The sequence below is a fragment of the Canis lupus genome, chromosome 5, assembly GCF_003254725.2.
Source record: "Canis lupus dingo isolate Sandy chromosome 5, ASM325472v2, whole genome shotgun sequence".
Lineage (NCBI taxonomy): Eukaryota > Metazoa > Chordata > Mammalia > Carnivora > Canidae > Canis > Canis lupus.
Window position 1 is genome coordinate 53233326 of NC_064247.1, and position 27169 is coordinate 53260494.

The 27169-nt window shown below is 43.8% G+C and overlaps 1 long non-coding RNA gene across 13 annotated transcripts in view; it reads left to right on the forward strand.

Annotated features, from left to right (window-relative positions):
• LOC112647091 (uncharacterized) overlaps window positions 1-27169 on the forward strand; it is a 121422-nt gene that overhangs the window by 52284 nt on the left and 41969 nt on the right. Inside the window, exons 1-2 of one of the 13 annotated variants that reach the window (XR_007410847.1) lie at window positions 1707-2167; window positions 2277-2405. The exons of the other annotated variants lie outside the window; for them this stretch is intronic. This is a non-coding gene — a long non-coding RNA (uncharacterized LOC112647091). Of the gene's footprint in view, window positions 1-1706; window positions 2168-2276; window positions 2406-27169 lie in introns of those variants that run through there. 13 annotated transcript variants of the gene reach the window in all.

The following is a 27169-nucleotide window of genomic DNA, read 5'->3' on the forward strand; positions in this document are numbered from 1 at the left end:
TTTTCCAAAACCATCATCAAAATCATGCAGTCAGGAGTGCCTGGCTGGCTCAGTTGGTAGGTAAAGTTTGTGACTCTTGATCTCAGGGTTGTGAGTTTGAGGCCCATGCTGGGGCGTAGAGGTTATGGGAAAATAAAAACGTTTTAAAAATTACGCAATGAGAATCATCCAGAGGGGCCTCACCTCAAGTTCCTGAATCAGTAGCTCTGGGCGGGGCCTGAGAACTTGCATTTTCCAAGCGTTCCTGGGTGACGTTGATGGTGCTGGCCCCAGGACCACACACTGAGAACTGCGGGGGTGAGTAAGGTGGGAAAAACAATTTCCAGGAAATGTGCTTGGGCAGGTAAGCAGGATTCACTCCCGATGGGCCTTGGCTGGGGAAGAGTTTGGATGTTATCCTGGAGTGTGGTGGACCATCTCGGGGTTTTGATCCTGGGAGGGACAGGGTCTGACCCTGGAAAGGGTCAAGCTGGAAAGGCTGCCTTGGTGGCATGAATGAGATGAGACAAGACGGCAGACTGTCTCTCTGTTCCGGGTGCGACTGGTGAATCCTAAATCAAGGCAGTGAAGATAGCTCAGGACAACTTTGGGAGTTAAAAATGGGAGTCAGCAACTGATGGAGTGCGGGGTGGGGATCAGAAACCCCCTTCCAACCCGGAACCAGATGCAGAGCTCAGCCTGTGCCTCTCTCCCTGCTGCGGGCGCTTGCTTTTCTTGCCCAGAAAGCTGCCCCGTCTTATTTGCCTTCTCTTCACAAGGCCTCTGGCCTCATCTGACAGGTTTCAGCCTGCAGTGTTTGAAGAAAGGGGTGCAGTAAACCATTCAGAAGTAGGATTTATTAATGGGAGGCATGTAATTACTGCCAGACCCAGCAATCTGAAGAGTTTATAGCCTAAGTGTTTGGTGTCATTCATTAAAACAAAGTGGGCTCTTGGCCTGGACGCCATTACCCTGTGACCAGATCGTCTGTTTCTGTGACAGCCCCTCCCCACAAGTCTGCAAGTTGAGCCGGGCCAAGGAGGCAAAAGCAGACATGTCAGCAGGGCAGGAGTCTGGCTCTGTGGACAATGGCCCTTGCTTTGGCCCCTTGGAGGTGCAGGTCCTGGTTCCAGAGTGGGGCTCCTGGGGTGAGGGTGGAGGGATTGTGACCCATCTGCTTTTTGTCTCCTGGGCTTCTGATTCCATAGTCATAGGTCAGCAGAAGCTTCATGGAGGGCAGCCCCCACATGGGTGACTTCTCCAACACCTTCCTATCCATTTCACCCGTGTGCAGACTCTGACGGAGCCCTCCGATGCCGACCCAGAGGTTAGCATTGTCTCTTGACAAATGGGAGACTGAGGCCCAGAGAAGTTTGAGTGTCTCCCAAAGTCACAGGGCCGAGGGAACAAGCCTGTGCTGAGTTTCCACAAAACCATTTGTTTTCTGATCCTCAACAAGGCAGGCTGGGCTGTCCCAGCTCTGTGATGAGAACGCTGGCTGGTCTGGAGGACAGACCTGGCTGTTGGAGGTACTGGCTGCTACAGGACCAGGCTTCAAACCCAGGATTCATCTTGACTAGCTCTGTGTACTTGGGAAAGATGCTCTAAGCCTCAGTTTTCTCAAATGTAAACAAGGAGGGAAAAAATAGTTCCTCGCCGGGGTGTTGTGAGGACTAAGTGGCATCATAGGGCTTGGTGCTGGCCGTCCCTCTTTCCTTTGACTTGTGACGATCTCTGGGCCTCGCAAAAAAACCCCGCTGTACTACTCAGGACAGGGATGTTGATGCTCAGATGAGATAATGGAGGGAACATGCTTTGGAAAATCCATGCACACCATTCAAATGTGAGGTAATAATAGGAACAACGGATTTGCCACCACCCTGCCAAGAAACTAGCAGCTTTGGAGACAAAGAGCAGACCTGAATTCTAGAATCCTCATCATCATGATTGGTTTTGGACAGCAAAACTTTTCTGCTCTTTCAAACATGTATCTCAAAAGGTTGTTTTATTTCGAGGACCGGAGAGAATGTGTATGCAGCAGAGCTTGAGAGCCGTAGTGGGCAGTGGGTGTCGGCAGGTGTTAGTGTGCCAGGTGGGCCACTGCGCCATTGGCTGGAAGCTCTTGCAGAGAAGACGGACGTGTTATTTATGCTCGTGTTCTCTGGTGCCCTGCACGGATCTGCATATGGTAGGTGCTCAGCGATTATTTATTAAGCTGAACCAAATTGGATTTTGTCATCTTCCGTGGGTTCTTTGAAGGCAGAGCCTGTGTTTTACTCATTTCTCTCTCTTTCCAGAGCCAAGCCTAGTATCTGGCACAGAGTAGGCGCTTAGGAAATTCAGGCTGGATAGAAATGGAGCACGTGAAGAATAAAGCAGACTATCTAGTGTCTGCACCGCACCACGGGGGGAGCTCAAGGCTCCAGGTAGGAAACGAGTCTGGGATTTGTAGCCTGAGTAGGTACCGGTCAGATGACAGGCTCACTTCAAAGGCACGGGGCTCGGAGTGGAGGGGATGCGGTTTCTCAAATGCCTTTCTGGCTGTGTGGGAACCTCAGCTGGCAGCAGCAGCAGCCGGGTAGGGGGAGGTTGCCAGCGTAGTGGAGGCCTCAGCCAGGGCTACAGAGACGGAACAAATGAGCCAGAGGAGAGGAAGAAACTCAGATGGAGACAAAACACGCTTAAAATCTCCCTTCCACTCTGCATCCCCAGCAACCAACGTGGCAGTGTGTGTGTGTATGTGTGTGTGTGTGTGTGTGTGTGTACTGGAAGGAAAACAGGCTTTGCAGCCAAATAAATCTGCTTGCAGATCCTCTCAGTGCAAGCCAGGGCTGTGGTATCTTGAGCATGCTTTATTTCTCTGACTCTCTATTTCCTCATCTGAAACAATGGGATGGGTCATTCAACAAGGCTGTTGTGCAGATCTTAACAGTGTTTTGTAAGCAAAGAGCCATTTCTTAAGCACCTGCTGTCTACCAGGCACCGAGCCTTGTAGCTATCTAGATTTATTTATTTATTTATTTATTTATTTATTTATTTATTTATTTTAAAGATTTTATTTATTTATTCATGAGAGACAGAGAGAGAGAGAGAGAGAGGCAGAGACACAGGCAGAGGGAGAAGCAGGCTCCATGCAGAGAGCCCGACGTAGGACTTGATCCTGGGTCTCCAGATTCACACCCTGGGCCGAAGGCAGGTACTAAACCGCTGAGCCACCAGGGATCCCTGCTATCTAGATTTAATACGTGAGTGCCTTCACCATCCTGCAAGGCTGTGTTACAATCTCCAGCCTCTATTTTGGAGTGGAGGACACCAAAGTTCAGAAGCACCGAGCAGTTTGCTCTAGCAACAGTGTTGATGCTCAACTGAATTCTTTTTGCAAAGCTCACCCTGTGGCTGTGGATGTGGTGATTGTATTTTGTGAATCTTAGTCAAACCTCAAACTATCCCCCTAGCAGCAGCTTTCCCTCATTGTCAGCATTTTTCTGACGACCCCCCCCCTTTTTTAAAGTGAAACCTTGTTTTAACTGGGCAGCCGATGGAAGAAGGGGGAGTTCCACCAATGGATTTAAGCATGACCTGGTTCTTAGTCCAGGTGCTCTTTGGCTTCCATGGGATGTAGACCAGGAAATTATTTCTAGGTGTTTATGTGAGGGAAGAGGAAAAGCCACTGAGAGGGAAACTTTTGGGTGATCCAACAGCGTCTGAAATATCAAAACCATCCTTTTAAAAGAAAACTAGCAACTCTTTTGACATTTCTGGGGAGTCTTTCTTTGAAGCTTTAGCCAAATATGAGATAAATGTGGAAGATCAGGGAAGCAAATGAACTTATTGAAAGCTACCACATGCCTATGTCTTCTCAATGTATTTCTTCTCACCTTCTTAGAGTCACGCTGATGGTAGGCATGGTGAGTGCCACTGACCACGTAAGGATGCTCAGAAATGTAAACACTGAGCTCACACAATGATCAGCCATCAGAGCCAGGGTTCAAACCTTAGTCTCTTTGGTCCTGAAGCAAAGGCTCTTTTTTCTACTATTCTCTGCTTCCCTGTTGCTACGTCTAAACTCCTCTCTGTGAGGAGCCTCATCCTTTGTCCTTGGTCATGGACAGCCCCAGGGAGACCCTGGGAAAAACTGGATATCTGCAATTTCAGAAGAAAAAGGACTTTAGCCTTGAGACTGCATGAGACCACACAGGTCCACAGCAGCAGACAGGGGAGCATAGATTTTGGAAGGTGAGCTTTGTGAAATGGACACCTGCTGGATGCTTCCATCTTTGGATGTGGGCTCAGGATTTAGGAACAGGCTGTGTCTTTTTCTTTTCCTTTCCTTTCTTTTCTTCTCTTCTCTCCCCTTTCATTTCCTTCCCCTCCCCTCTTCCCTCCTTCCTTCCTTCCTTTCTTTTTTTGGCAGGATACGTCGGCTTAATGGAGGAGTGCAAAGGAAGCAGGGAAGGGGAGAGCCTTTTGGTTCATCTAATTCAAAGTGACTATCATGGATTGAAGTAACCCACGGGTAGATCCCATTATTTAGTGGCTTTACTAAGATCCAGGCTGCTAGGAGTGGAAGATGCCCTACCTGTCTTGATTTGTTTTGTTTTGTTTTGTTTTTTTAACAAATTTCTAACAGGATTTATTATTTATTTGTTCATTTATTTATTTATTTATGTTTACAATTTCTTGAAGTATAGCTTGAGAAAAATAAAAATGAGCTACCAAATACTTGGTTTGCGTGCCATCCCTAAGGTTCTTCTAGGGGATGGAAAGCACAGATTTTGGAGTTCCTGAGATGTGGGTTTGACTTTCAGCCATATTGCCTGCCTATGTGGCTTTGGGAAGCCATCTAGCATCTCTGGCCTCAGTTTACACATCTGTAAAATTGTAACTGAGGTGCCAGAGTCCCTGGCTCCGGGCACCCCAAACAGATCAGGTTTGGCCACTTGCCGCTGACAAAATCCAAAGGCAGAGATGAGTGGGGGTGAAACAAGAAAGTTTATTTTGGTGAGGCCACCACCGGGAAGAGAGCAGACCGGCGGCTCAAAGTCTGTCTCCAAAGTGCTAAAAAGACTCCTAGGTGTCTATCAGGAAAATGTGGGACAAAGGTGGGTAGATAGTACAGGTGGGCAGTACAGGTCAGGTCGATCATTATCTCAGGGACAATCCCTTGGGGTCTTGCTGGCTCAGGGCAGTCCCTATTGTTTGAGGGGGTAGCTTGGGTTTCCATGGGGGGGGGGATGCTTTGCCCACAGGGTCTTTTGCTTGAGTTAAAAGATAAGCTGCAAAGAAGCACTTAATTGGTGAGAAAGTACAAACTCAAGCCAGAATGAATGCTGTTTAAGGTGCAACTGGGTGCTCCTTCATAATGAGTATAATCATGTCTGCTGCTTCAGGTTACCATGCTTGTAAAGTGCTTGACACCTCACAGACAGTCATTAGATGTTAGTTGCTTTTTTTCTCTCTGTACACCAAGTGTGGATTCATTATCTATACTCTCTTACAAAGGGAGGTGTGCATGAGCGATGACCTGTATTTTTTAGGACATCTTGGATCCACCCAGATTGTTGGCAGGGACCATCAGCCGTGGTTTAAGACTTAAGCCAGTGCCCATTATGTCATTACGGAGCCTGCAGAAGCGATTACTAATGTTACTTTTCCAGTTCACTGCAGAGCAGAGGGGAGAGTTTTTCACACTGCTGGCGTTTTGTTGGAGCACGACGATACAAATCACAGATGACTTCCTCGGCAGATGTGGCTCCGTAGAACTGCAGTGTGGGTTTACAAGGGGTTTAATGAAAACCTGGCAGCCTTCCAGGCTTGAAGCAATCCTCTGGGGTTCTCAGCTCATGCACATACAGGCCAATCTGCAAATGTCCACCCTGTTGATGGTAGGGTAAAGAGTTTTTACCTGGGAAACAAAGCCAAACCTATCTGGCTGAGTTCACAGCCTTGGGGCCCAGGAGATGGAACAGTGACATGGAAGGGAAGTTGGTAGGAGGAGGGCGGCCCGCATCTGGAAGGTGTCCAGATGGCTGCTGCCCAGCTGGGGGTGATCGGGGCCCAGGATGGAACGATGGCTTTCCCAGATGCTTGGGGCTCATACTCTTCTCTTCCTTGCCATGGGCTAAGCTAAAAGGAGTGAGCAGGAACCACAAGTGGGGAATATGGAATAAGAAAATTGTTTCAGTTAAGTCAATAATATACATTAGAACTTGTTGCCTCTGCCTGAAATGCTCTTACCCTTTGATTGGTCAGCTTGCCCTGTCCTCTATTTTATTTTGGCTTCAGCATCATCTCCTTGCAGAAGCCTTCTTAGATCACCTCCCTGAAAGAGAACCTCCAAGTCCTTTGCCATATTATCTTAACTAGGCGTTTGTCACATATCACAAGTTATTTGCCTGTTTATTTTCTGTTTTGGTCCTTTCCTAGAACCCCTTGTGGGAAAGAGCTCTGTTCATTTTGTTGACCGATGGCACCCAGTGCCTAGTGGGGTGCCTGGCACATGGTAGACATTCCATAAATACTGAAGCATGAGTCAATCAGTTGTGGGACAAGAATAAGGTAGACCAGTGATTGCAACTTAATGCTACCATTTATAAGCTGCATAACTATCCAAATTATTTAATCTTTCTTAGTCTGGTATTCATCATCTATAAAAGAGATAAACATATGATAGAAGATAGCTGTTCATGCAGTGCTTAGCACATAAAAAATGCTCAATAGATTGAAGCTATTATTAGTCAGTCCTTGAAGAATTAACTACCAACAGATATTTACCCATATTTCTATTCAGCTAATATATGTTGAGATCTAGTATATGTCATGCCTCATACTAGGCACTATTGCATGCATTATTTTATGCAATTCTTCACAATAACCTCGTGAGAGAGTCTTTCCTGTTAAGAACAAAAGAACACAGGCTTAGAGTTAGTGTCTTGAACAAGCTTACTTAGCTGCTCAGTGGCAGAGGCAGTACTAGCTCCATTTCTATTTTTAAAGCCATAATTTCCCCCCATAATTCCAGGCTGCTTCCTATTAACACTCACTCTGGATAAATAAACATAAGGAAGCCACATTCTCTGTCCTCTGGGGACTCTGGTTTAGGTGATAAGACATATGTAAGAGTAAAATGAACACTAATAAAAACCAAAGGTTTTTACACTGCTTTGAAGTTTACAAAGATTGTCCCAATATTTACAACACACTCAAGTTTTAAAAGATTATTATCCAGGACATGTAAATAATTCACACAAGTCAATAAGAAAAACAAACAACTCAGTGGAAAAATTAACAGATTATGAACAGGCAGTTCAAATGGCCAATAATCATATGAAAAGATGTTTGGCATCACCAGTCATGGGGAAATTCAAACAAGAACGAGATACCATTTCCCATCCATCAGATTGGCAAAAATAACAGCATGCACAGGGTTAACGAGAATGAAGAAAAGTGGGAGCTATTATACCATGCTAATGGTACTATAAAATGGTAAAAGCAGTTTGGGAAGCAAGTGGTAATACCCAATAGAAGGACTATGAACATGCCCCCTTGGAACCTCGAGGCAGTCAGTACCTTAGAGCAACTCTTGCACATGTGCAGAAGGAGATGTACAAAAATGTTCAGTTCCAGAATTTTATAGAATAGTTAAATATTGCAAATAATATGAAAGGCAATGGATAAATAAACGGGTCTTTTGTAGATGAAATATGAACCAGCAGCCGAAGGCATAAAGTAGAGCTCTGCTTAGCGACAGGGATAAATCACAGACACATATCATTAAATAAAAAAGAGCAAGTTGCAGAAAGATACAGACAAGATCATTTATGTACATTTAAAAAACATGGGAAAGCAATTCTGCATGTTTAAAATGACCTGTCTTTCTGTAGCTTAAAGATCTGGTCAGGAAGGGTACATGCCCCTGCATGATGATAATTACTTCTGGGAGTGGGGGGGTTGAGGTCTGGGAAGCTTACAGAGAGGGCCTTCTACTGAACCTTCAACTAAATGTTTTAAGTTAAAAAAATAAAAAAAACATCTGAAGCAAATATGGCAAAATGTTAACATTGTCAGATCCAGGTGGTGGGTTCAGTGTGTTTGTTCTGCTAGGCTTTGAAGTTGCCTGTGTGTAAGGGGTAATTTATAAAGCAAACAAACAACACAGAGCTTCCTCCCTCACCCTTGTGCACTGCGCTCATCATTAAGGCCCCAGAGCCAGCCACAGAGGAGCGATGTGCCATTCTCGGTGTCCTGCCCCTCCTCTCCTCGCCCCTGCCCCGTTGTGCTGACTGGGCCAGTGTAAGCCGTTGGGCAGGTGGAGAAGAGAGGAACTAATGGTTGGGGTTTGGGGGGGGGGTCAGGGAAAAGAGGGGGAGAACCAGGAGAGCCAGGGATGCTGAGGTTTTGAGAAAAGGCTGAAGAATCCAAGGTTCAGAGAAGAGGAGCAGTTTATTCAAGGTCACACAGAGGCAGAGCTGGAATCTGCCCCTGGTAACTTAACCTCACGTTCAGGCCCAAACAAGTGTGAACCAGGAGCAGGAGGCGGGGACATTGGAGGCCACAGGTGTAGGTCAAATCCCAGCTCTGCTCCTTAGTGGCAATCTGGCCTTAGGCACCCCACCTAACTGAGCTTTCTCAGAGTAACATCCGGAGGAACATGGGACATGATGTGCATAAAGCGACTGGGGGGGGAGGGGCTGGTACAGTGTCCAACTCTTGGTGTCGACTCCTTGCAAACAGGTGCTGTCACTACCGGTGTCAGCATTCCAGTTGTCCCAACCTTTCTTCAGTAACTCGTTTTATTATCTTCCATCCCACCTTCCCTCTTCCTTAACCCAACAGGACAGTTTCCTGTGGGCAAGCATTCAGTTTATCTGTGTCCAAGAACTGGTCTCAGCATTCCAAACCCAGAGGCAAATAGAAATTTCACCTCTGTTTCTCTGGGGCCTTTGATCCTCTGAATGCAGTCTGAGGTCTCATAAATTTTGGGAGCAGCCACATCACATATCCCTACAAACTATCAATGAAAACCCTTCAATCTTTTTATTTTGTTTTTCCAGGGTTATTGGGATATAACCAACATGGAAATTTGTGTGAGCTTACGGTGTATGACGTGATGATTTGATATGTGTATGTTTTGTGAAATGCCTGAGCCTATTTATATCACTTACAATCAAAACATAACTTTTGCTCCCCCTTTATAGTTGGATTTTCAGACTGAAATGTGGAATCTCAAATAGAAAAAAGAGGAAAGACCAGGACAAGAAAAAAGATCCTACGGTGTGGAGGAAATGAAATTCTTCTTACTCGTGAGCATTAGAGAGACTGCCCTAATTTTGTTCTTGAATTTCAAAGAGTTCTATGACATAAAAATGTGGAGAGCATGGAGATGAACACATATTCCTTCTTTCCTTCCTTCTAGTAGAACCATTCTGGAGAACAGCTCCCTTTCCATCCCCATGCAGATGTTTAATTTATAAGTATTATCATGGTCTTATGGATTCTTCTTTTGTTTTTGTTGAGGATGCTATAAATCATTGCCGTCATTATTTATCTTGATTTCCCAAATGATTTGACCAGTGGGATCCCGTTCCTTCAAACCAGTGCCTATGTTTTTTTGATATGTATCCAATGATCTGTGAGTACTTCCTTATTCTCTGGCATAAGATGTTCCAGATTTACCTTGTCCTCTCTTTGCCCCAGAGCCAGAATCAGCTATTTCTCCAAGGAGCACTAGCTGTTTTCGGTGGAGAATGGCATTTAGAAACCAGGATTCGGACATCATGTGTACTCTGTATTACTGGGGTACCATTGCTTTTGCGGCCTTTCAGTACAGAGCTGAAATAAATAAATGTATGTGTGTGTATGTATCTGTATCTTAGAGATATTGGAGTCTGTGATGGTTAATTTCATATGTCATCCTGATTAGGCCATGGCACTCAGATATGTGGTCAGATATTATCCTGGATGTTTCTGTGAGGGTGTTTTTGGATAAAATTAACATTTAAGTCAATGGACTTTGAATAAAAAAGATTGCCTTCCATAGTGTGGGTGGGCCTCATCAAATCACTTGAAGGCCTAAATAGAGAAGAGACACATTTCTCCTGAGCAAGGGGAGATTCTACAGCAGACAGCCTTTTGATTTAAGCCACAATACTGGCTATTCTCTGGGTCTCCACCTGCTAGCTCATCCTGCAGATTTTCCCAGCCTCCATAACTCTGTGAGCTAATTCCTTAAACAAATCCCCCTTCAATATATGTATACATCCTATTGGTTCTTTTTCTCTGGACAACTTGACCAATACAGAATTTGGTATCTCTAGTCCAAATTCAGTGCTGTGAGATCCTTGCTCACTTTACTCATTCATATTTGTAATACCCATTCTTTTACAGTGAGAGTCTGGTTTCTAAAAAATGTCAATATATTTATTCATTTGTTCTAAACCAATTACACATGACAAATCAATTATCCTGGACACTTCAAAAATGCCAATGTCCTGAAAGAAAGGATGGAAGGAAAGAAGGAAGGAAAGAAGCAAGGGAGGAAGGAAGGAAAAAGAAGGCAGGCAGAAGGAATGTTGTATAGAGATAGAACTAAAGACACAGGACAACCAAATAAGTGTGTGATACTTGTTTGAATTCTGGATTGGAAAAAAGAAAAAAAGCTATAAAGGACATAATTTGGAACCTTTAAATATGGAATAGATATTAGATAATTTATAAATACTAAAGTATTGGGCCATAATGGTATCATCTTAAAGAATATAATGGTAAGAGATAGGAGATGCATGTCAAATTATTTAGAGAGGCAGTGTTTTTTGTTTTTGTTTTTACTTATTTAGTTTTAGTTTTTAAAATATTTATATTTATTTGAGAGAGAGCACAACAGGGCGGGGGGGGGGGTAGTAGGGGAGAGGGAGACGCAGGCTCCCCACTGAGCAGTGAGCCCAATGTGGGGCTTGAGTCCATGACTTGAGCCGAAGACAGATGCTTAACTGACTGAGTCACCTAGGTGCCTCAGAGAGGCATAGACGGGTCACAAAATATAAACATGCTAATATAGATATAGATTGATAGAAGGAGTGTGCCTGTGTATGTGAGAGGGAGGGGAAGAAAGAAAAACCAGTAGTGGCAAAATATTAGTAGTTGGTAAACCTATGTAGAAAAAATGGTATTAATTGGACTGTTAACTTTTTCTTTTTTAAAGATTATTTATTTGAGAGAGAGAGCACACAAGTGAGAGGAGAGGCAGAGGCAGAGAGAGAGAGAGAGAGAGAGAGAGAGAGAGAGAAGCTCAAGCAGACTCTCTGCTGAGTGTAGATCCTAACTCAGGCTCAATCCCAGGACCCTGAGCTGAGCTGAAACCAAGAGTCGGACGCTTAACCTACTGAGCCACACACGTGCCCCTGGACTGTTAACTTTTCTGTTGAAATTTTTCAAAATAAAAAAAAAAATGGGTGAATGGTAGCAGGCATTATGTATCAAATATTATAGATCTAGTAGCAAGAGTATTATATATCAAGTATTATGTGTTGGGAGCAAGTATTCCATACCAAGCACTGGCTAGGCTTGTGTGAAGCACTGTATGTACATCGTTACTTGTGTAATCCTCATGGTGGTCCTCGGAGGTAGCTAACATTACTTAACAGTTGGGGCATCTGAGGCTCAGGGATCATCCAGCTAGCAGGAGGGAAACTGAGGGTCAGTGACGTGACCAGGCCATCAGGCAGAGAGTGGCTGGGGCAGGCCAAGGGCCGAGTGTATGGTTCTTACTTGGGAGCTCAGTCTGTTTCATTAGAAAGGTTCTTCCTCCTTGTTTCTTGCCCGTTGGGGTTCCATTTAGAGAAAGATGTCTACAAACTCTGCCAGGCTCACTGCAAAGAGAAAAGATTCTATTTCCCAATTCCAATTTGAAGAGATAAGGCATCCAGTTTCCTGTTCCGTGGCTTTTATTCAGACCGTTTATACTCATTCTTGGCAATGTATGTTCTCCTTGGTTATTGGGTCACAACTTTATCAGATCCCAGAGATGTGAAAACCCAAGCAGGCAGCAGAGCCCTCAGACTAAAGGCAAGCATTCCTATTCATTAACAGAGGGACAGTGATTCTTTGTCTGCTTCTAGCTATTCACACGCTATTCACTTGAAACACAAGCATAGAGTTAGCCTGGTACAGTGTTCTGCAAACTGCGGGTCATGACCCATTAGTGGGTCTTGAAAGCAATTTAGATGGTGGCTGTCAGCATTTGAAAAGTGAATTTAGAATCAAATTGGATGGAATAGCAAAAATCAGCAGCGTATGCTCATTATAAAGGTATTGTTTTGTGAACGCACACACATACATGGAGACACACATACATATTTTGTGTTTGTGTTTTGGGTGGTATAGAATTTATTTTTTGCTATGAGTCATGGTTAAGACAATTCAACAGCTACTGGTCTAGGACAGAGGTTGGCAAATGTCTGCTTTGTGAACACAATTCTTGGAACAGAGCCATATCCACTTGCATATGTATTGTCTTTGGCGGCTTTCACGTTGCAATGGCAGAGCTGAGTAGTTGTGACACACTGTATGGCCTACAAATCCTAAAATATTTACCATTTGACTCTTTAGAGAAAAAATTTGCTGGCCTCAATAGTCTAAGGTATTGAGGCAAAGCTTCCAATTTAAAGTCAAATGAAGCTCCCATTGTATATAATCTCCAGAATTTCTATCATAGTATTTCTCCCCCAGTAACTATCTGGGTTATAGTGGTCACATACAGACTCATGTAAATATATATGTAACTACAGAAAAGTAGGCACAACAAAAGCAATTACTGCCTAACTATATATTTCCAACCTAATACCAGGAGTATTCAGATGCGGTGTCCTGCCAGCACATAGCAAACAGGATGACCTTTCCATTCTAGGAAAATATTTCGATGTTTAACCTCATTGCACTCAACCAGACGTTTCCTTGCACAGATTTTCAAGTGAAATATTTCAATCCTGCATTCATCTTGGGGGCCACATGTCTTATCCAAGTTAAATATTTCCAGAAAATAAATGTCTAGACACCGTCTCATATAAATTAAGCACCCGGTTTTTAAAAGATTTCTAGCAGACCTCCTTTTTGGTGTGTGAGTGAGTATAATTTTACTCCTGTGAAAAATTCTGGGTAAGATCTGCTGTGCCTACGTCTGTGCGCTTGTAGGTGGCTAATGAGTGCTGCTTGGTTATTAGGGGATTGTACTGGGTCAGGGCAAGGAGGGTGGACTGGGGAAGACAAGGCTCCGGAGTATATTTCCTAGAAGAGCCAAAGACTTCCTTTCCTTTGAGGTCAGCCTTTATCAAACTCTTGGACGAAAAAGTGAAAATATGTTGAAATCTACCTCAGAGAGACTTAATCATGTTGAATTCCCTCATTGAAGAATAAAGAGTATGTGAGTAACAGTACATGAAGATAAAATTCTGCGGGATCTCTTTGGCTTTCCATTTTACTCATTTATTTGAGGTTTTTCAAACCAGGGGCTTTGTTTAATTCAAGTAAGCTATTTTTAGTGCTGTCGATATTTATGCGTTTTTTTTTATATACAAATGTGTGTGTTACTGTGATGTAATTTCTTTTTTCACTCAACATAAAATCTTTAAGAAAGACCAAAAACTTAGAGCTCGAAAATTATTTTTAAGCTACTCTTATTAGATTTTGTAATATATATTTATGTTTTACATAACTAATGTTATAAACATACATTTTATACTATATAAGTATTATAATCATAAGCATTATAAAATGTGTTATAAAATTGAATATAATAAATATAAATTTTAAATATTTATTTTTCATATAAATAATCCAAATACATACAATATATTAATAAACAAATAGACTTTATATATATAAATGAATTACATATTATTTATATTCTTATATATTTTTTGCTACACTTAATATTATAAAGAATTCCATGAGGGAATTTTTATAGTGGAATATATTTAACTGCCAGAAATTCTATGGAGACGCAATTCAAGAGGTTGTCATTATGTCTTCCTTTTCTAACTTTTTGCAAAATCAGGCACGGCACTCTTCTGTGCATCACATGGTTTTAAAAAAAAAGGGGAAAACTTTGGGAGAGGATTTAGGAAATGGAGAGGAGAAAGAAAGGAAGTTTACTTTTACTGAGATATATGTAAAAGCCCTTTCTTTATTCTCCTTACCGCAAATCCAACAAATGAGAAATAAAAAGATTTCTGGGTATGGCATCATTTTCCACATATTCATTCAAGGACTGTTTAGTGGGTGTCTCCTGTGTTCCAGGCACTGGGCTGGGTGCCAGAGACCAGTAAGAGCAAGGTTTGTGTTCTGGGAGTTACCACACAGAGGGAGTGAGGTGGGGGAAGCCACAGAAAATATATAAATAAACGAGATAATTTCAGGTAGTGGGAGTATTAGGGATAGAACAATACCAGATAATGTACTGGAAAGAGTGAACACTTTAGCATGGATAACCTGGGAAGGCTCCTCCAAAGAAGTGATGTTTGAATCAAGCGCCACATGGGGAGAAACCCAGCCTTGTGGAGATCGGAGGACGATGGTTGAAAACAGAGAGAAGAGCTGAGGAGGGACTTGGGAAAGAACTCCTTCTGAGGTCACATCTTGTATGAATGGTCTCTGGATCACTGTTTCAAAAGGAAGCATCTTAAGAATCTTGTAAGATAGGGCTTGGAGGTCAAATGATGATGGCAATTGGGTGAGGCTAATGATGCTTTTTTGCTGCGTGGGCATTTCTTAGCAAACACCATAATAAGGTAGCTGGGCGGGGGGTGGATCTCTGAATTCTGAATATGAGGTTTTGCAGAAGATTTATTTTTCAAAGATGGCATGACGATCTCACCCATCCCACATGCTCTTCCTACAATATAGCCTTGACATTCATGATTTTAATGGAGGGAGTCTAGTTGCCTCCCCTTGAATCTGGATGGAGTTGTGACTACACTAGAAGTGACCCTCTGTGATTCACTTCCCTCTGGTTCTGCTGGGATGGTAACTCTTAGAGCCCAGTGGCCACACTGTGAGGAAACTGAGGCAGCCACCTGGAGTGGCTTCCTGGAGGCGTTCTGATGGCCAGCCTCCGCGGAGACTCTCACCACCACTAGCAGTCTCAGACCTGTGAGAGTAAAGGAGCCTCCAGGTGATCCCTGCTGCCCCCTGTCAAGTCATGCCAGCCTAAGATCCTCCAGATGAGGTCCCAGACTGCTGGGACCTACTGCTCTGCCCTTTCCCAATTCTGACACACAGAATCTGTGAGCACAATAAAATGATGACTTTTATTTATTTTAAAAAAAATTTTTATTGGAGATCAATTTGCCAACATATAGCATAACACCCAGTGCTCATCCCATCAAGTGCCCCCCTCAGTGCCCGTCACCCAGTCACCCCCACCCCCTCCCCACCTCCCCTTCCACCATCCCTTGTTCGTTTCCCAGGGTTAGGAGTCTCTCATGTTCTGTCTCCCTCTCTGATATTTCCCACTCATTTTTTTCTCCTTTCCCCTTTATTCCCTTTCACTATTTTTTATATTCCCCAAATGAATGAGGCCATATAATGTTTGTCCTTCCCTGATTGATTTATTTCACTCAGCATAATACCCTCCAGTTCCATCCATGTCGAAGCAAATGGTTGGTATTTGTCGTTTCTAATGGCTGAGGAATATTCCATTGTATACATAGACCACAGCTTCTTTATCCATATGATGACTGTTTTATACTCTCAGGTCTGGGATGGTTTCTTTCACAGCAGTAGACAACTGGACAGGTCCTGAGTGCCTTTATTGTCAGGTATGGACAAGGGTGGTCTCTTCAGGGGAGAGAGGATGCCTCTCACATTCTAGTGCCATTGGACTAAAAAAGTCAACTTAGTGGAATCTCAGAGCTCAAGTCTTTCACTACCAACATGGCAGGCAGATGGACTCTTCAAACAGGCCAAACTGGGCAGGAAAGAGGAGATGCTTCACTTTTGCACATGCATGCAGCTCATCAGCCAGTCATCATCATCTGTGTGCCTGCACCCTCTACCCACCAGCTTTAGTGCTGATCCCTCTTCCACATGACCTCTTAACTTTCTTTGCAAACTGAATTATTTGCCATCCTTAGAGAGTGGTGTGCAGTGTCCCACCCCAAAAAGGTTTGTTCAAGCTGTTCCTCCCTGCCTCCAGTCCCTGTGTAGAGGCAGCCTCCCCAGCTAGGCAGGGTTCTATCATTCACCCCCTTTGCAGTTTATAGCCTTGAGATTAAGAACAGCCTCTGGAGACATCCTGCCTGGTTCACGCCCTTGCTCAACAACATATTAGATCACGAGCACACTCCATAAATGCCTAAGGTTCGGTTTTCTCATCTGTAAAATGCGGATGTTTGGTGACAGTGCGTGTTTCAAGGAGAGAGGGTGAGAACTAAATGAGTTGATTTGTGAAAACACTTTGCAGAGCATCTGGCTCCCAGCACTAGAGTAAGTATATCCATATGAAACATATTTATAATCTAATATGTAGGAAATTTATAGGACATACCTAGGATAGGTATACATACTTTGATATACCTACATAGTTATCCATAACATATGTGTCTCTCATATATATATATATATATAGTTCTTGCTACCCTCACTATTATGTTAATTGTGTCAGAGCCATGTGATTACATGTATTCCTTATCTACCTGCCCTGCAAACTCACTGGTGTGACTGAGCAGGTCTTAGGCATGTTGTTTCACCTAGAACCAGCATAATGCTCTGTCTCCTCCATGGCAGGGTATCAGCCTTATTCACCTCTGTGACCTCAGAATCCAGCACAGGCTTATATGTAAGAATCCTATAAATGTTGCTTAAATGAATGAATGGCTAAGTGATCCGTCTGGGATGTTTCAATAGTTTGTGCAGCCTAACACTATGATGTTGAAAAATCAGGGGCCCCTGGGAGTGGCTCAGTGAGTTAAGCATCTGACTTCAGCTCAGGTCATGATCCCGGGGTCCTATGATCGAGCCCTGCATCAGGCTTCCTGCTCAGCGGGGTCTGCTTCCCCCTCTCCTTCTGTTGCTCTCCCTGCTTCTGCTCTCTCTCTCTCTCTTTCTCTCTCTCTCTCTCTGCCAAATAAATGAATAAAAAAAATCTTAAAAAAAATCAGTGTCTTGTTCCACATGTTCTCTGACTGTCCATCATCTGAATGGCAGAGGTCTGAGACATTCCAGTGATTTGATATGTCGGTCTTGGAGAGGGAGCCAAGATCAGAGAAAACTGAGTCAGTCATTAACCATGAAGGGAGGGCTAAAGCGGCAAGAGCTTTTACTGTGCTGTGACATCATCCCCTATCCGTTTATATGGGTGAAAAGGGTTTGCCAGTGGTCCAGGGGATTAAAAAAGAAAAAGTACCTCAACCTTCTTCATTCGTTAAAGAATGTAAACTGCCCCAGGAAATGGCTTGAGTATTGAGGTAATTTCCTAGATGTGTTGCAAAATTCATTTGTCATCAATTTCAAGGCAAATATGAAGAAACTGGAAACCTGGCTGTGGATGGGGCTGGAAAGTGAAGGGGACACAGACACCACACTTAATCACCCATGGTGTGAGTAGGAACTTTTGAAACATGACATCGTGAGCTGAGGGTCAGGTCAGACTGCAATGACAAGGCACCTGAATATGGGATATGAAAGGAGGAAATCTCCCCTGGGGGGAGTGGAGACCAGTTGCAGTGGCATGTGGTCATGTGGACTTACAGTCATTTAAAATTATTTTAGTACACACTCTAGGCCACAGTGTGCTGAGGACACAAAGACCAATACCACCTCTGTCACTCAGGACACTCACAATCCATTGTGAGTTACCAGCACATGAGCAGATATGTGTACTAACTGTGGTTGGGGGCCAAGAGGAGGAGCAGGGCCTAACCTTCTAACACAAGTCATTACTGCCAGTGGTGGGAGGGAACATCCCACATGCCCACCGTGGTGTGCATCTGAAATTGCAAATGTGATCATATCATTGCCTTCTTAGAACACCTTTTTAGAATAATTTCTATGGACTGAATGTTTGGGTCTCCCTAAATTCATATGTTGAAGCCCTAATCCCCAGTGTGATGGTATTGGAGGTGGGGCTGTTGGGAGGTAATTTGGGTTAGTTGAGGTCATAGGATAGGGCCCCAGGATGAGATTAGTGCCCTTATAAAAAGAGACTAGAGAGTTGTCTCTGGTTCTCTGGCTGGCAGGCTTCTCTGTCATGTGAGGATATGACAAGAAGGCCCAATCTGTAAGCCAAGGAGAGAGTTCTCAGCAGAACCTGACCATGCTGGCGCCCTGATCTCAGACTTCCAGCCCCCCAAAACCAAATAAATTTCTGTTGTTTTAGCCACCCAGTCTGTTGTATTTAATGTAGCAGCCAAAGCAAAGACAATACTTAAAAATAACAGCTAACATTTGTTGAGGAGTCAGTATATGTCAAGCTCTATTCTAAGCATTTTTTAAGAAACTTGTACTGACATAATATCCATAGCTCTGTTTGGCTAATAAGAGATACTTCAGGTGTCTTTGCAAACCACTCAAGGCTCTTAATGATCTGCTTCTGACCTTTGTTCTCCAGTTTCATTTTCTGTTACTCCCTTAGAGCGAACCTCGAAACCCAGGTATGCTCAGATGCTTGAAATTTCTTCCAGAGAAGCCTCCATGCTTCGGCATCTGCTGTTGTCTGCTCTGCCGTTCTGCACCTTGTCAGCAGGGTCTGTCCTAGTCCGTCTTCAAGGCTCTGTGGACTGGCCGCTTCCTCTGGGAAGCTTTCCCTCATTCTCTAGGCCGAATTCATAGCCCTGCCCCGTGCATCTTTGCTTATGCTGCTCTAGTGGCCTGGAACACTCCCTTTTAGTGGTTATCACCCTGTGCTTCAAAACACATCTTCATAATGACGCCAGGTATGAAGTCTTTGCTAACTCACCTGAGAGAACCGGCCATGCTCTCCCCCCCACCCCCACCTGACAACCTCCTGTTGTTTCACCTGTGACACTGGGCTGTGAGCTCCTTGAAAACAGGGGCTGTGATCCTATCTACAAATCTTCAGCCCTTACTGTTTGTCAAATGCATGAATGGATGCGTTCACCAAAGCACAGCATAAATAATCCACCTGCGTGTCATTGCATACTGCTATGTATCACGAGCCCCTTGAGAGCAGGAATTTATTCTTATTCTATCTTGCACCTCTCCATTTTTCCCCTCTGTGGCACTGCTACTCACACTGAGTAAGAGGCAGTGCTTGTTAGGTGAGTGAGTCAGGACTCAGAAAATTCATCTGCCTGCTTTTGGGTTATTTTTTAATCTCTAAATCAAGAGAAGTGACACAATTAAGAGAGTCAAGGGTGGAGTGGAAAGAACACTTTACAAGAAACCTGAAGCTCTGGGCTTCAGAGCCAGAGCCTTCTTCATGACCTTAACTAGTCATTTACTCCATTTGAATCTATTTTTTGGGAATGACTTGTCAGCTAGACTGTTAATAATATCTAACACACAGGGTGGTTTTGAACAAGACAGTATACAGAAAATGCCTGACACTTGAAGGTGCTCAACCAGCATTAATTTCCTTTTACTCAGTATCATAATGTGGCTTCAGTGTGGTCAGTGCCTTAAAAGCGATGGTCTGTAGGTCTTTGAGCATAACAGACAGTCTAGGTTATGTCCCTCAGTCAGCTGGATGTCAAATGGTGTCCTTGAAACCTGACACTGGACTTTGCCAGAAAGATATTAGCCTACTCCTAACTTATACTATTTTAGGATTTGATGGCTTTGGAAAGAAGATAAGAGCTGACTTACGCAGATAGAGGGTGTCTGTGCCCTGGAAGAAAGTGCCAGAACCTCAACCTCAATGCCACTTGGAAAGAACTAAGAACACTCCAAAGTTAGGCATTCAAAGGCTATTATTTTTATGCCAACATAAGAGTTTATTCAGGAAGTCGCAAGAAAAAAAAAAAAAAAACAAATCTCAGAGCAGTGAACTCCAAGGGAACTGGAAAATTCTCTTACCCAGCTGTTGATGCGTGTTCAACAGTCAGAAGATGGAAAGAATGGTGTGTTTGTCAGGATAGTCTTGGTGATGCTGTAGTTATAAGTACCTTCAACATTTCAGTGACTTAAAAGAGCAAAGATTTATTTTTTGTGAACACTACATGTTGATTATGTGTAAGCAGGGTTTTGTTATTCTCACTCAGGAATTGAGGTTGATGGAGCCTCTCCCAGACGTGATGTTGCCAGTCATTGTGGCACGGGGTTTGGGTCATGGTAAATTATGCACTGAGCTTTACAGCTTCTGCCTGGTAGTGACATCTGTCACTCTTGCACACATTTCTTTGTCAAGCACGTCATACGGCCTTACCAATTTCACAGAATGAGGAAGTACAATCTTACCATGAGCCCAGAAATAACAGTGAACCACAATAGGAGAGAGGGAATAGATTCAAGAGGTATTTGAGTGGTCGAATTAACAGGATTTGGACGTAGGATAAAAGGGGAATGTTTAGGATGATACCTTGGTTTCTGGTTTGGATGACTGAGTAAAGATGGTGTGATATACATGTGCCATGTGAAAGGGATATTCTCAGTTTGGGACATGTAGCATTTGCTCTGGCTGAAACCCAGGAGGAGAGTCATTAGGTGAGGAGTTGAATATATGATCTGGAGTTTAGGAGAAAGACATAAGCTGGAGATAAACGTTTGGTGGCCGTCAGCTCAGCAGTGGTGCTTGAAGCCAAGGGAGAGCAGATAGAGGAAAAACGAACTCAGAAAAGTGTGACAGCACCAAGTGTTGCTAATTGGGACATTCATGCCATGATGAAAGTGCCGATCGATAAAAAGCATCTCAAAAAGCAGTTTTTGAGGCACAAAAGCCTCTTTCCCAGCAATGCTGGCCCTATTATATATCCCAGCCAATTTCAGAGCAGATATATACAAGAAGTTCATAGCAGCATTGTTATACTCACCAAATATTGGAAACCACCCAAATATCCATCAACAGTAGAAAGGCTAAATAAATTGTGGAGTATTCATACAAGGGAACAATGCAGCAATACCAAATAGTGGAACAGTCTCAGGAACAACATAGATGAACCTTAAGTACATAATGTTAAGTAGAAAAAGAAAGTTGCAGAAAAGAACATCCAGTGTGATTTCTTTTATGTAAAGTTCAAATGTTTGCAAAACTACACACATGTGGTAAAACTTAAAAAATAAGCCAAGGAACGATAAACATGGAAACCATGATCGTGGTAGTCTCTGTAGGGAAAGGGTAGGGGATCCACCTGGTGAACTTGGATCAGCACTTTTGCCTCCCACGGCCTCACTTTCTGCATCTAAATGACAGGGATGATCACATTTGCCACGTGGGTTTATTTTGAGAATTAAATGGTATGTTATCGAGTTCAAGAACTGTTTGTTGCATCTGAAATTATCAAGTAGGCCTTTTGCAAAAAGTGATAGCCATAGTTACCCAGAGGTGCTCGGTGTGGGTAACCCGGGGACTGTTTTGGAAAGGTTCAGGGTAGAGAACAGTTTCGAGGTCTATGGCTTATATAATACTCTTGAAAAAAACAGAATGGGTTGTGGCACAGCAGGGAGAGACCGTATCTTTCCCCCTGCTCTTTCTTCCCTCGGAGACTTTTGTCCACATCTGGCTTAGGTCATCAGGCAAAATTAATTTGTTGGTTTCACCCTGCTGACATCTGTCTCTGTCAGTGCAGCCCCAGGCAGCTTGGGTGCAAATCAGCACAAGTATCAGCCTTCTTCCCACGGAGGCCAGGAGAGTATGCCCGGATCAGGGAGGGGTTTTGGGGGTGAGGGAAAAGCAATTTTATGGTGTCGTCTGAATATTTTGGATTCACTAAGTGGCAAAACTTGGTCAAGGGCCACCTTTGGATTTTATGATAGATGTTGAACATCTCGCTTGCAAATAGTAAGAAAACAAAACAATGCAACTGCTTTGTTTCCTTTCTTGTTTAATGTAGAAAAGTTGAATAAGAGAGTATCAATGATAATAAGCATTGCATTATATATGTTTAAAAAAAAACTATTGTATTTTAAATGCACATAATCTTTTCTCTGTAAAAGTAACTATTCATGGTCTCCTTTGATACAACAACTTCTTGGGGTAGATAGGACAGGTATCACTGCCTATTTTATAGCCAAGGAAAGAAATAATCGAGTCCACAAAGGTTAAATGATCTGTCCATCTGTCACCAGCTGAGGAGTAGAAGGTGTGGGACTTGAGTTCTAGAGCTCTGATTCCAAATCCTCATTGACTGTACTTGGCTTTTCTTTCTCCCATGTCTTTTGCTTGTGCTGTGCCCTCCACCCGAAATAATGTAAAGGGAAGGAGTAACTTCCTTATGTCACTATCCTCTCTGACAGCCATGTGGTCCAGTGAAGGAATGAGATACAGAGCTCCTTGTCCTGGAGAAGGGTAAGCGGCACTGTGATAGATGAAATCCAAGTATGGAATGGTAGATTGGACTTAGCCCTTCCAAATCTGTGATTCAGTATCATTACCCTGAAAGCCCCAGGGCTAACAATAATAATCCTTGGACACAGAAGCCATGCTGGGAAGGCAGAAGCGTGGAATACAGACTCTGAGCCAGAGGACACCCATTAACTCACAGAATCCCAGAGCATCATAACCAAAGGAGACACTGGCCTAGCTCTCTGCACCAACCATGAAAGTCTTCCTCTCCCCTCTACAGCCTACTAATGAGGACAGCCCCAGAAATTTGGAAAAGGATAAACACCATGCCTGTTCTTGCTCTGAGAACCTTTGAAAAGTTATATCTTGGTGGGTTCTGGAGTGTGGCCCAGGCCTGGAGTAGGTCCTAGGAAGCACTCTTCCAGATTCCTGCTGGACTGGACGTTGTAGGAATGAAGACAACTGACAAAATGAAGGCGGGGAACTTAACAGGACTCTGGCTAAAATGCATAGAGAGAAATAATTTACTTCAAAAATTAACCACTGAAAAGCATGTATATATTATCAACAAGTGAGCAACAGGCGAAGTGGACCCCCGTTACTGATTTCTGGAGCAGAGGTAAAGTGGGTGGGGTGGGGAAGGACTGCACTTTGGAGCTGAGTAGCTTTTTTTGTTTTTTAAAGCATTTTATTTATTTATTTATTCATGAGAGACAGAGAGAAAGAGAGAGAGAGAGGCACAGGCAGAGGGAGAAGCAGCAGGCTCCATGCAGGGAACCCGATGCAGGACTCGATCCCGGGACTCCAGGACCATGGCCTGGGCTGAAGGCAGGCACCAAACCACTGAGCCACCGAGGGATCCCCAGCTTTTTTCTTTTCTTTTTTTTTTTAAGATTTTAAAAATTTATTCATGAAAGACACAGAGACATAGGCAGAGAGAGAGGCAGGCTCCCTCTGAGAGCCCAATGCGGGACTCAATCCTGGGACCCCAGGATCATGCTCTGAGCCAAAGGCAGACACTCAACCACTGAGCCACCCAGGTGTCCTGTGGAGCTGAGTAGCTTTGAGTGGAAATTCTGGGTCATCACTGTCTCTAGGTGACTTGACAGGGTAGTCACCTGTCGTCTTTCTTGCTTCCTTATCTATAACTGGTAAATATTCGTGTCTCCCTTTCAGAGCAATGAGGTGACAAATGTACATGTACATACATGGTATATAGTAGTAGGTGTTCAGTAAATTCCAAAATCTTTCCCTTCTCCTCAAGGGTAACAGAATGTCTAATTCCTAAAAAAGCAAAATGTTGTATGACATCAAGAACAACTAAAAACATTAAGCAAAAAATTTAGGAAATTGTTTACAGCTTTCCATAGATCAAGTATTGGAGTGAGGACCAAGAGCTACTGTTTATCATCCACCATGTAGCACAATTTGAAACAAAAATGGGAATCTGCGGGTCATTAATCTGGCTCAAGGGGTCACCATGCCCAAGGCCAAACCAGTTGCTCTTCACAGTGTTGCCCTCCCCTGGGTTTTCCCCTGCACTCTGGGAGCTCCCTCTCCTCCCCCGCGCCCTGTCAACAAGACTGATGAATTCAATACCCCCCTCTCCCCAGCTGACAGCCCCCGAGAGCTGACTCCAATCAGCAGGCCCCCCTAGTCGCCTGACTCAGGCCTCCCCAATCAGAGGCGGGGTCTGCCGAGGAGGACAGACAGACAGGTCTGGAGAGGCTGGTAAGTGAGAACTCCCCAAGTGCCTCCGCCAAGAACAGATTTGACGAGGCTGCCATTCACCCTGTCAGGCCGTGTGTGGGATTCATCAGAACCCAATCGGTCCCTCCTCCACCCGTCAATGTGCTCTAAGGGGTTTTTCTTTCAACTTGATTGCTCTGAGGGCATTGGTAAATCCACCGAGTTGTGATCCATCAATGCCTGTCAGTGCATTGTTCCAGAAGCGTTTATGCCCTGAACCAGGAGAGTGGGAAGGGCTTCTTGGTACCATCGTAGGACAGATTTTCACTGGTTTATTGATTCATCCCACAAATATTTACTCAGCCTGCTGTTTAACTATGGAGATGAACCGGGGAGGAGGATGTTTGCTGGTGGGCCTCCCTATAAAGAAATCCCACTCAGTGAAATAGCATCTAGCCATTGAGACTGAAGGGCTATGAATATTGAACTGTTACTGAATATACGAGTCAGGCATTTTACCTATATCATCTAGTTGTCTCTGTGATGTCACTGGATGTACTATCTTCATTTTATAGATGGGGAAACTGAGGCTCATGGGGGCTCAATGACTCATTTAAGCTCCATAGATAGAAAGTGTCAGAAATAGGATCCGATGTGGACTGGCTCCAAATCCCAGGGTCCTCATTATATTTGCTACATTGCGTGTTCCCACACCTCTTTTTAGTTGTTGGTAGGATAAAAAGGAAGATAAAGCTGTTTGTGGAGACACCTTGAAAAATACACAGCTCTCTCTGCTGAGAGAGCTTCATACTGCCCTGGGTATAACTTGCAGTGGGTAATGGAGCATTTGATTGACTGCTGTCTCCCTGCAAGTTCCAGAAGCCTCTCTGGTTTCAGTCTTGGCTGCCTCTGAGCAATGGGACTCTGAGCTCTGCCCTCATGTGAGTCTCCTGGGCTGAGGTTCCCGAGTATGGCCAGAACCTGGTGGTACCGTGCTGCCCACAGAGAGATGAGGTCAACCTAGACATTGCCCAGGGGGTTCAATCCCAGTAACCACTGATATAGGCTACATTCAACCTGATAAAACTGTTTATTTTTAATACCCGTTTGAAATAAGCTTCCTTTCCAACCTCACGCTAAAATAGGAAGAGAGCTTTTCTATGTTCAGAGAGATTTCTCTTGAATCTCTCAGCTATTCACTGTAGAGATTGTATTATTCAGATCTGGAAGAAATGGAAATAGAGGAAGAAGAGACCATGTGGAGTAGCAAAAAACACACTGAGCTGAGGATCAGGGTCCCATAAGCTCAGTGATTCACTCACTATATAACTTTGGGCAAGGTGCTTAGCTTCTGTTTCCATTTCTCATCTATAAATTGGGGATGATAATGCTTTTTTATCTTACATAGTTATTGCACAGGTCAAATGTGGTAATAATTTCATTGATTCATTTTCTCCTTCATTCAGTAACCGCTAGACAGTTGAGATAGAGAGATGAGTAAGAGCCATGGCCTGTGTCTACAGAGCTTACGGAGTGGCAGAGGTAGACATAAGTTAACCTGGATAGAAATAATTGTTGGCAGGAAAGGTGTGGGAGGGGGATGAGGAGTTTAGGGTACTGTAAGGGCTGTGGCTGACCGTGTCCTATTAGGTGAGTCTGGAAGGGTGAGGAGTTGGTCAACTGATGAAGGAAGTTAAGTGAAGCAGCATGCATGAGGTTGCAAAGGAGTTTGGCACAAACCAAAATTGGAGAGGTCAGTGTGTAGGGACTGAAGTCCTTGTTTGCTGGGAACAGTCCCCGTTGTGGCCCAGAATCATTATTACTAGGGCCTTTTGCACTCTAAAGCATCTCTGGAGGAGAAATTACAAAGTGCTCTCACTCTCATGCTGTGAGCACAGTGGATTGTTAGGCTAGGGGCACACAGGGACAGACTCAGGCTTTGCAGGCTGTATGAAAGGGTTCGGTCTCTGCCCCCAGGGGGAGTAAGTACCAACTGGAGGGTAAAAGATGGATAATAATATTTAGGATTTCTGTGTGTCTGCATTATGCTCTGTGCTTTAGAAGATGTAGTAGGTGCTCTTGCCATCCCCCATGCTATATATGAGGAAACGAAGCTTTTCAGAGATCAAGCAACTTGTTCAGGGCCAGGCTTTGCCTAGTTAGTAGCAGAGCGCTGATCTAAAGCCAGGCCTCATTCCAAAGACAGGGGTCTTTAACCACTCTGACACTACCTCCTCATGAGAAGGTCTTGTGCTAAAAATGTATTCTGTTTAGGGCTCCTGCTGCTCTGAACACTTTGCTCACTTTAGTACATGCTTATTGGAATGAACTGAAGCCTCCACGGCAAAGTTTCCCTGCTCTTCTCCAGAAACGATGGACGTGGGTGTCAGGACAGATGCAGAACACTAGCAGGAATAGCCACTGTAGCATAAGGGCTCAGGACTAAGGCCCCATTTCTGCCAGCTGTGACCTGAGCAAGGCCATTTCACTTCTCAGGCCTCATCCCTTGGGTCTTCTTCAAGGACACACCAGTTGTGAAAGGGCTGTGTAAGCTGGAAGACACAACCATGGTAACAATAACCAAGCACATGGCAAACATTTGTTGAGAACTTTCTTCTTACCAGACTTATGTTAAATGATTAATGTATTTTTTTTCGCTTATAATCCCTCAAAACAACCCCATGAAGTAGGTACTATTATCACTATTTATTTATTTATTTTTAAAGATTGTATTTATTTACCTGAGAGAGAGAGTGCACCCATGTGCACAAGCTGGGGGAGGGGCAGAGGGAGAGGGAGAAGCAGGTTCCTTTCTGAGCACAGAGCCTAACTCAAGTTTCCCTGATCCCAGGACCCCAGGATCATGACCTGAGCAAAAGGCAGATGCTCAACCAGCTAAGCCACCCAGGCACCCACTATTATCACCATTTAATATGTGTGTAAATTGAGGCACAGAGAATTATTAACTTATCCAAAGTCACAAGCTGGTATTTGGAGTCGGCTAGGGCTCTTAGCCATTAATTAAATAATTAAACAGTTTTATCCACT